The sequence below is a fragment of the Saimiri boliviensis genome, chromosome 4, assembly GCF_048565385.1.
Source record: "Saimiri boliviensis isolate mSaiBol1 chromosome 4, mSaiBol1.pri, whole genome shotgun sequence".
Taxonomy (NCBI): domain Eukaryota; kingdom Metazoa; phylum Chordata; class Mammalia; order Primates; family Cebidae; genus Saimiri; species Saimiri boliviensis.
In genome coordinates this window covers 98,882,753-98,893,593 of record NC_133452.1, presented here as the reverse complement: position 1 = coordinate 98,893,593, position 10,841 = coordinate 98,882,753, and positions in this window count along the sequence as shown.

Below are 10,841 nucleotides of genomic sequence, written 5' to 3'. Positions count from 1 at the left end.
TGAGAAGCTGCAGCTGTGAGAAGGAAGGGGGAGCTGGGAACCTTTATCCAGGCCTTCAGTCTCCAGCTTCTTCTGGGTGAGGAGATGAGGGGAGTACACCCTGCTGCTAGACAGCCCCTACTTTACTTCATGTAAGGAACACAGGTGGGTCCCAGGGCCACTGGCTTGAGATTCAGGCTCTGTCTTGTGTACAACATGTGGGTTCAGAGAACAGAACCCTCTGTACCTGCACATGCGCACAGCTATTTTTGTAGAGACAGAGCATACCTGCTGGACATAGTCCAGCACACCTGTGCAGTTCTATGCACTGCTCACATGGGGACATAGGTACGTGCAATACATGTGCATCTCCATATCCCTGGGTGCGCACTCCTTACCTGAGTTCATACGCATCATGCCCGTGACACATCATGCCCACAGGGTCACGTAATCTCACACCAACCACACAGAAGCTCACGCATTCACACATATTCACACATGCACACATTCACACTTTATAGTCCTTTTGAAACTGTTTTTCAAAATGACTATAACTGAATGTGTGCATAGTTTAGGCATAGTTTGTATTCTATTTTAGTTACCTTCTATTTAGTTACATAGTTACCGTCTTTCTGGTTTTCAGGCATAGTTTACATTCTTTCTATTCCATCTTCACAACCTCCAGAAATACGAACTAATTTTTCCTTGTTTTTGAGGTGTGATTTCGATACAGTAAAGAACACAGAACTTACAGGTTCAGCTTGATGACTTCTCTCCTATGCACACCTGCATAACCATTGCCCAGGTCAAGATCTAGAGCATGCTCAAAGCCCCAGCAGCTCCCAGGTGTGCCTTCCTGACCAACAGCTCACGTAAGAGGAGCTGTTATTCTGATAAGGTAAGTGCCACCGTTATTCCCATTTATTAGGCTAGAAAAACTGATGCTCAGCCCCGTGGTCACCCACTAAGTGGCCAGATTGAAGCTCTCTGACCTCAGACCACTACATAACATAAATATCCAGGAACATACATGTGCATACCTCACAATAATAGAGGGCCACGATCACAAAGGCTTGGAATAGCCGACTTTGTTTCTTCTACAAAGAAAAATACCAGGCGTGGTGGCTCACGCCTGTGATCCCAGCACTTTGGAAGGCTGAGGCGGGTGGATCATGAGGTCAGGAGTTCAAGACCAGCCTGGCCAATAAAGAAGTAGAAATTTAAGCTTTGTAGAGTGTTTCAAACCTTCGAATCAAAACAGAGGTTCCATTCTGTGATATGAAACAGCGCATCACAAAGCATTTTCACGCTTCTTTCTAGTTCTTAGAGCAGGATATTTGATTTTTCCTTATAGGCCTCACTCCTGAGCAGAGGTTTCTTGCTCGTTCCTCTCTAAGCAGGTTTTCTTTTAGAACTCATAGCTGCTTTTGAGTATTTGACAGTGAATAGACGCCTAACAGCAGCACCTATTTTTGAAGCACCTATTCTGTCAACCGTCCCCTTCTGAGGGTGCGTATTGGTTGATAAAGGATCCGCTCAGTCTGTGAGCTCAGGGGCTGCAGCTGCTGTCCTAGGGCAAGGGGTACAGGACACGACAGGCACACAGAGCACAGTGTGTCCACGGGGGTGGGTTCTGCGTTGAGAGACACTTCTGCACTACGAAAAGCCACTGAAGCATTTTCGTTGTGCCTCCATCTGTGGTAACACTGTTGGCGAAGGTTGATATTCATGTATTTGTTCTGATAATAAACATATATTAGCACTTAACCTACCTGGTGCCCAGCAGTGCCCTAGGTGCTGGGGATGCAGCAGTGAAACAGACAAGTACCCCCGCAGCATGGAGCTGACGTTCAGTAAAACATACAGTGAATCAGGTGATGGAAGGTGTTAGGGAGAAGCAATAGGAGGTAAGAAAAGGGGGTTGGGAGTGCAACTTTAATAATTTACCTTCTTAAAAAAATAGAGTCAGGCTGGTGGCAGCGGCTCATGCCTGTAATCTCAGCACTTTGGGAGGCTGAGGTGGGCAGATTCGTGAAAGAGCTGGCCAGCATGGTGAAACCCTGTCTCTACTAAAAATACAAAAACTAGCCCAGCATGACGGCAAGCACCTATAGTCCCAGCTACTCGGAAGGCAAGAGAATCGCTTGAACCCAGGAGGCGGAGGTTGCAGTGAGCCGATATCGTGCCACTGCACTCCAGCCTGGGCATTAGAGTGAGACTCCTTCTCAAAAAAATAATAAAATTTTTAAAATAAAAATAGAGTTGGGGGTCTCACCATGTTGGCCAGGTTGGTCTTGAACTCTTAGCCTCAAGCAGTCCTCCCACCTGGGCCTCCCAAAGTGCTGGGATTACAGGAGTGAGCCACCACATCGGGCTGGGAGTGCAACTTTAATTGAGAGGTCAGGGAGGTCCTCACTGAGAAGGTGAGGTGTAAGGTGGTGTGTGAAGCAGCGGAGGGGAGCCAGTCATTGTGGATATCTGGGAGAAGAGCATTTCAGGAAGAACAGCCAAAACAAAAAAGCAGGTGTCCATTGTATTCAGATGCCAACTGGATTTTGTACAGATTCTGGGCACCTGTCCTGCCCTTAGTGCTGTGTGACTTTGAAGGAGCCACTTACCCTCTCTGGGCTGTCTCTTCGCCCACATGATGTGGGGTTTAGATAAAGAGCTGCCCTGTCCACCTGAGTTCTCTCTGTCCTCCCAGGCCTGTCCTTACCAGCAGGGGAGCCTCTGTGGCCGTCCCTCCCCAGAGGTGGGGAGCCACAGACCACCTTTGTGGTGGGGTCACAGGGCCTGACTGTTCCACAGCAATACTTCTAACCTGGCCACCCTCCCTCCAGGGCCACCACAGCCTCAGTCCAGGACTCTAACCCCTCTCTCTGGTCAAGAGTGGCACTAGGGGCCAGGCACGGTGGCTCATGCCTGTAATCCTAGCACTTTGAGAGGCCAAGGCAGGTGAATCACCTGAGGTCAGGAGTTCAAGACCAGCCCAGCCAACATGTCTTAAAAAAAAAAAAAAAGTGGCGCTAGGGGAGGCTGTGGCATGGTTTATGGACATCTGAGCATTTTCTGTCTTTTTTTTTTTTTTTTTTTTTTTGTGACCCAGAGTCTTGCTCTGTAGCAGTGCAATGGCATGATCTTAGCTCACTGCAACCTCCAGGTTCAAGCAATTCTCCTGCCTCAGCCTCCCGAGTAGCTGGGATTACAGGCGTGCACCACCATGCCCAGCTACTTTTTGTATTTTTAGTAGAGATGGGATTTCACCATGTTGACCAAGATGGTCTCAAACTCCTGACCTCAAGTGATCCGCCCTTACCGACTTCCCAAACAGATACTGGGGAGGCAACTAGCACTCTCTTCCCAGCACATGCCCTGTACTCTCACCTCTGGCCTTAAAAACCTTACCCCAGCCGGGCGCGGTGGCTCAAGCCTGTAATCCCAGCACTTTGGGAGGCCGAGGCGAGTGGATCACAAGGTCAAGAGATCGAGACCATCCTGGTCAACATGGTGAAACCCCGTCTCTACTAAAAATACAAAAAAAATAGCTGGGCATGGTGGCGCGTGCCTGTAATCCCAGCTACTCAGGAGGCTGAGGCAGGAGAATTGCCTGAGCCCAGGAGGCGGAGGTTGCGGTGAGCCGAGATCGCGCCATTGCACTCCAGCCTGGGTAACAAGAGAGAAACTCCGTCTCAAAAAAAAAAAAAAAAAAAACCTTACCCCAGAGCTAAAAACCTACAGCTGTTTTCTCCACCTCTAGGGCCCTTTACCCTCAAGCCACCCCAGCTAGGTAAGGAGCCTGCAGCCCATTATCTAACCTGCTGGGGTTGCCAGTAACAGAAACTCCCCAGGATTGCTCAAGTGAAAGGAGGAGGGTGGCGAACACTGAACGCCAACCTATGGCATCCATCAGAGGGGGGGGGGTGGGGCTTGTCTCCGCCCCCACCCTCCTGCTCAGCAGGGACCTGGAGCAGGTGTGGATTCTCTAGGAAGCCGATTTGAGGGGCAGCACTGCCCACAGTGGAGACAACAGTGAACAAGCCAGGCCCAGTCCCTGCCCCCAAGGTGCTGACATTGACACAGACCAAACCCGAAGATCATTTCAGGCCCTTCTAAGTGCCAACAAGATGAACAGCGTCGCGTGGGAGAGATGAGGCAGGTGGCTAGGGACACCAGGCGCACAGTCAGCACTCGGGATGTGTGCCCTGAAGGTAGCCCTGAGGAAAGCGGCCCAGAAGCCCAGGGCTGTGGACCCTCAAGGAGCAGGGGAGGACCCCTCAGATCACAGTGCAGATGGATCACTCCAGATGTCAGGGGTGAGGTCCTCAGCCTGGGGCCCATCCCAGGCCTGGAGAAGGGAGGAGAGATCCCAGGGTGTCGGGGAGCCCTGCCCTACTACCAGGATTGCTCAGAAGACCTGCTGGGTCCAGGACTGGGGTCCCCTTCACGGTTTCCCTAGTGGCCTGGGCCACAGGCGTACAGATAAGTGGCAAACTCCAAGGTCTATGGGGGAGGCAGGCAGGGCCCCCCCGCCATGCAATTCCCGGGACAGGCCCTCCTGGCAGCTGTCTGGGCTTGGAGGAAAACCAGCCCTAAACCCAAACTGGCGATGTGGGAGGAGCAGACCTTTCACCCCTGGGGCACAGCCACTACGCTCTGAGCAGCCTTCTTGGTGGAGAAAGCCGCCCAGGGTGCTGAGAAAGGAATGACATGGGCTGGCTCCCCGAATTCTCTCCTTCTGCAAGTTCTGCTGCTCCTGACCTTGTCTCTGGACACAGTATCCCTGAGGGCTTTAGGAGGATGGAATGAACTCACTGAGGTGTCGGTGCTGTTATCACGTAATAATGCCTCACTTGCACATGGCATGTGTGTTCTAAGGAGGGGCTCCCCGGAGCTTCACACGGACAGTCTAGAGAGAATGCTCAACCCCACCTGCCCCTTGAGAAGACTGAGGCTCAGAGACGGGAGGTAACTTGCTCAAATCCCCAACCCCGCCCCGGAAGTTGGCTGTGGGGGTGGGGGGGGTGGGGTTAGATCTTGCAGCCACAGGTCGTGGATGTTGGGTGAGGACTTCACGGCAGCAGTGAGCACTGTGGGGATATCATGTACATCCCCAGGATAAAAAGCACCAGCCCCCCTCACACCCTGGGACTACTGTCTATCCCTCTGAGAGTGTGCACAAATATAATCTCAACTTTTCTCTCATCTGTCCAGAAGGTGTAATGGATTGTCCCCATTGTACAGTATAGGAAACTGAGTGCCAAGGAGGTTGAGACCCTGCTCCAGGTTTCAGGGTGTCTGGGCTAGGTCCTCTGCCCCAGACCCGCCCTTTGCCCCCAGCACCCGTGCTTGGCAGTGCTGAGAGGTAGGTAGGACCTAGGCTCTAATGTCACCTATTCCTAGCCTGAGTCGCAGTTTCACTGCTGGCCAGCTATGAACTTGGGTAGTTTACTGATCTGCTGGGCCTCAGTGTTTTCATCCATGAAATGGAGCTACTTCCTGCTTCACAGAGTCTTTGTCAGACTATGCTGGACTCAGGCTCACCTGAGACCCCCGTCCTCCACTGGGGGCCAAACAATAGTTGGGGGGACAGCTCCCCACTGTGCCCGGTGCCCCCTTCCCTGCCCTGACCCTGTGCCAGCGAGGCCCGCCCAGGCCTCATCTTCCAGATGGCACCATAAAGCCATCCCTGAACCTGGCCCCCCCCGGAACAAACAGCTCCTCCTCAGCCCCTCCCAGGAGGCCACACCCCACTGGAGACCACAGCAGCATGCTCCCCTTGAAGGACGCCTCGTGCCGGGGACAGGTGTGAGGGGCAGCAGTTGAGAGCGGGCTCCTCCTTTCTGGGAAGGGGGAGGAAAGCCAGTCTGGGCAGGGAGCTGGGAGGTGCTGAGACCTGGGCCACCCTCTTGCCTTTCTCTTCCTCATCCCCCTTCCTCTCTTCTTTCAGTTCTCTGGTCCTCCTCTTCTGGAAAGGCAAACTGACCCACTTTCAATCAGCTGTGTGACCTTGGCCAAGTCAGTCTCTCTGAGCTTGTTTTTTCCCTCTGAAATGGGGATTGAACGCGGCAGCCCCTTGCTGGGCTGTCTGTGAGGGCTGAAAGGATGCTTTGGGAGGCCCCAGCTGAAGGGCAGCCTTCTGTCCTCTCACCGCCTCCCACTACTGTGTGAGGGAGGAGGGCTGGTCCTTCCTGGGGTGGGCAGGGGCAGGAAGCCTGGGGGGCTGAGGTCCCAGGCCAGCAGGGCTGGTGTCCTCTCCTCTTGGCTCTCCAGGAACTCACTTGTCCCCTCAGCCAGATGCCTCTCACCCTTCTTTTCTGAGGACCCTGCAGGATGGAGTTTGGGCCTCAGTTTTCCCATCTGTGCAATGGGAACAACAGGGCTGGTGAGGGGGTTGGAGGTAGGCTGGGTACAGTGCCTGCCCCCTGTGCAGTGGGGACCCAGAGCAGATCAAAGCCTGTTCCAGGAGACCTGTGCCTCAGCCCTGACCACCCCTGCCCACACCTCAGTCACAGGGACTCGGGCTTTCTTCTCCCCTTGTGTTCTGCTTTTCTCCATCTGTCCTGTACATTTCACTCCTGTCTGCTGTTGTTTCCCTTTGTTCCGTGTGGGTTGGGAGAGAGTCAAGCACATGGTTCTCTACTCTGCTTTTGTGCTGTGCCACCCAAGAGGTAACAAAAACCTCCCCCTGCCTCAGTTTCCTCACCTGTAAAGTAGGGGAGCACCCACCACGTGGGATCAATGCGAGGTTGACGTTCACCTAGAGAGAACGGGGCCTCCCGGGCCTCCCAGAAGGCAGGGCTCATGTTCCCTGGAGGAGAGCAGGAAAGCTCACTCATGGACCAGTGCAGAGGAGACAGCAGCTGCAACTCAGGATACGCTAGCACAGCCCGTCGTGAGAAAAGGCTGACCCAGGGAGAGACGGCACGAGAGGCCCCAGACCTCAGCCAGGCGGAGCAGCTCTGGTGAGTGTGTGGGCAACTGGCAGGGTGAGAGGCGCCCCCTTCTGAAACCTCCCTCCCTCTGTGGGGGCTGAAAGACAAGCCAGCCATGGCCTCCACTAGGCCAGGGGACCGCCCACCCTGGGAGCCGGGGCATGGAGACTTTGGCTTCTCATTCTGGCCACTCACCTGCTCTCCGGGCGCCTTGGCTGTCCATTTGCCTTCTCTGGGTCTCAGTTTCCTCATCGGTAAGTGAGAAAGGGCATGTGCAAATGAAATGAGACAGTGTATGTGCAGAGCTGTCACGCCTGCCTGACGTGCCAGTGCACTGGGGACAGCGGTGGAGAGGAGACTGTGGGGGCCAGCGGGGCATTCCCACAGTGGGGTCGCCTGTGTGCATGTTGCAGGGGACGCCGACCAGGGACCTAGTGACAGACTGCCTAACACGACCTCTTGACCTTTAGAAGACCAGGCTGACCCCCAAGAGGAAAAGGAGCTTGAGGCTACACGGCAAGTTGCTAGAGCCGGGTTTTGACCCCTCTGGTGCAGGCTCTTGGGCCGCCTGCCATGAGGCTTGCCAAGGGAGGCCTCCAGCTTCTCCATCTCTGATCCCCAGGCTTCCCACCCACCCTGGTCCCAAATGCTCTAGGACACCTGGTGAAGCAGGCCAGTCAGTTCTGCTACTGCGTAGCCCCTGCCCTGCCTTCATTTTTCTATCTCTAAAATGGGTCCTTGTGAGGAGTCAACAGGCAATACAAGGCCTCCCCAGCCCTCTCGGCACTCACCATGTGTTCGCTGCTGTCCATGTGTTCCTGCAAAGGTTGGTCTTCCACCCAGAAGTCAGTACTGTTGTTGTCTCTGTGCCTGAGGAAACCAGGGCCCGGGGAGACGGCGGGTCTCACCTGAGGTCACAGTTGTCTGTCCACCCCGCCTCATTCATGTATGTGCCTCACAGGTGAGAAACGCTCAGCACGTGCCTGTTTCCTTCCCCGTCCTCACACCTCTCCAAGGCTTGGCTCCCAGCCTGCCTCTCTTCCCAGCCTCTCAGACCCCCACTATGGCCCCTCTTCCCGTTCCTGGAGTTCTTCCTGTCTGTCCCTATTTCCCTGACACTTGCCCATTGCCAGATGCTGTTCTCAGCTCCTTAGACCGTGACCTTCCGAGATCATCGTGGCTCACACCTGCTGTCCCAGCTACTTGGGAGCCTGATGCAGGAGTTAAAGACCAGCCTGGGCAACATAGCAAGACCCCATCTGCATGCACACGCACACACACACACACACACACACACACACACACACACAATATTATTTTTTTAACTAGCCAGGTGTGGCTGTGCATACCTATGGTCCTAGCTACTTGGGAGGCTGAGGTGGGATTGTGTGGTCACTTGAGTTGGAGGCCGCAGTGAGCTATGATTGCAACCCTGTGGTCCAGCCTGGGTGGCTGAATGAGACCCAGCTCAAAAAAAAAAAAAAAAAAGGAATAATGAATGACTGTGTGAGTGAGGGAGCGAGGGGGTGAGCGAGGAGGGCGGTGTGGTGTGTGAGGTTTCCTCACCTGCCGGGTAGTGACACCTGGGAGGTTTGTGAGTGACACCCGAGAAGCTGGGCGGGTCCTGCTTCCTGCAGCTGCTGCCAACTGCGTCCCAGACTGGGCGCGGGGATCCTAGCTTCTCTGACATGACGCAAAAGCCGTGTCAGGCGGGCAGAAGAGTTCAAGGGTCACCAGCCAGGGGTGGGGCCAGTAGCTTCTGGGGTCACGCAGGGCTCCTGGGTGCAGTGAAGGGCACAGATGGGGAGGGTTTCCAAAAGCGGAGAAAGGGGCTGCACAGAGCAACCTCCTGGGACCGACTGACCCTGGGACCCCTCATCCAAGTTGGCCCCTGTACGGGCAGGACAGAGTCATGGCCTGGCTGGCCTCAAGTCCTGGCTGTTTCTTACTAGCTGTGTGTCCCTAAGCAAGTTCGTGAACCTTTCTGGGCCTGTTTACTCATCTGCAGATGGAGGTGTGATACCTACCCTAGAGGGTTATTATGAGAATTAAGTAATCTGTAGAAAAGCGTGAGTCCACAGTGCCTGTACCACAGAAAGGGCTTGATAAATTCAAATAGTGATATTATTATACTTCTTATTAATAAAGACACAGGGATCATGAAGGACCAGATTGCAGGCACTCAGCAGGCAGAAGCCACGGTGAGACCAAGCCCTACCTGGTGCCTCCCGCTAGAGGCAACAAAGCCTGGGATTGTGCCCGGCGCTCTGGAGCCAGGCTGCCTGGTCTCCCAGACAGCTCTGCCCCACTCACAAGCTGTGTTACCTCAGGGAACCTCCTTAACCTCTCTGTGCCTCAGTATCCCCATCTGTAGAACAGGGATTATAGTCGTGCACCTACCTCATAGGGTTGCGGGGAGGATTCTGTGTAAATCACGTGGAAGACTGCCTTGTACACAGAAAACACTCCATAGGCTCAACAGACACAGTGCTGTGTGACTTTGAGCAAGCCTCTCTCCTCTCTGGGCCTCCACCACATCCCTATGAAATGAAGCATTACGCAGGTTCAGCCTGAGGCTCCTCTGGGCTCTGAGGTCTACAGTTCTGGGGAGGGGAGTCGCGCCTCTCCTACCGTCATGGTTCCCATGTGCCTGAGGACAGGGTCCCCCTGAACTCTCCGTCCTCCCTCTCCCTGCCCCCTTTCCCCTCCTTAAGGATGGCAGCTGAAGGAGTGAGGCGTCCCTGGTGGTGAAGTTGCTGGGGAAGCAGGGGTGTCGGTCGTAGGGCTGGGGCAGTGCGGGTAGGAGAGCTGATGGGTTCCCTCCCACCAGCCTTCTGTCCTGTTCCTGCTATACTAGTAACCCTCTGTCCTCACGCTGGGCAGCTGGGCTAGGCCCCTGCTCCTCTCCAACCGGGGTGGTGCCCTCACAGGCAGGCTTGGCTTGCCCCTTCCCTCAGAGAAGCCCTCCCCGTCCCTGGCCATGTAGAGCTGGGCAGGTGCTGCCCGGGAGTGAAAATATCAGTCTCTGAGTCAAGCCCTGCCCCTGCTGTGTGACTTCCGGCAGACCCCTGACTCTCTGAGCCTGTCTTGGCGTCTGCACAGGACGGGTCGTGTCTCAGCCCCTCCTGTGGAGCTAGTGATAGGAGTCACTACCCAGGGAGGTAAGGGCCTGACTGGGTGGTCTGCATTGCCCTCCTCCCCTTCACCCCTCCCACCCCACAAGGCTTGAGTCACTTCAGGGGAGTGGTGCCCCTGACTGGAACCCCAGGGTGGGGTGGAAGCAGTTAGAAACCCCGCACCAGGAAGCAAATCGTATTCTCCGTCACCGCTCCCCGATCCTCCTCCTTCCCACAAGCCTGTGGCCATTGTTGCCCAAGGCAATCAGATCTCACATGGGAACCGGGAGGAGAACCTAGCCCCCACCCTGTACCCTCCTTGGGGACATCTTCAGACCCACCGCAGCCCAGCCCCACTCACCTCCTGCTTCCCCATGGGTACCCCAGCCCCAGCAAAGTCCATCCATCCTGGTCATTCCTTCAGTCCATTCCAGCTATCTGCCAGGCACTGCACTGGGGTCCAAGGATGCCAGTCACATGAGACAGAACCCTCTCCCTGAGGGCTCCCAGACCAGGAGGCCATCAGACAAGAAGGACTGCTTAATAATGCCAGATATGGCCGGTGCGGAGGCTCACGCCTGTAACCCCAGCACTTTGGGAGGCTGAGGCGGGTGGATCACCTGAGGTCAGCAGTTTGAGACCAGCCTGACGAACATGGTGAAACCCCGTCTCAACTAAAAATACAGAATTAGGCGGGCATGGTAGCACATGCCAGTAATCCCAGCTACTTGGGGGGCTGAGGCAGGAGAATCACTTGAACTCGGGAAGCAGAGGTTGCGGTGAGCCGAGATTGCACCACTGCACTCCAGCCTGG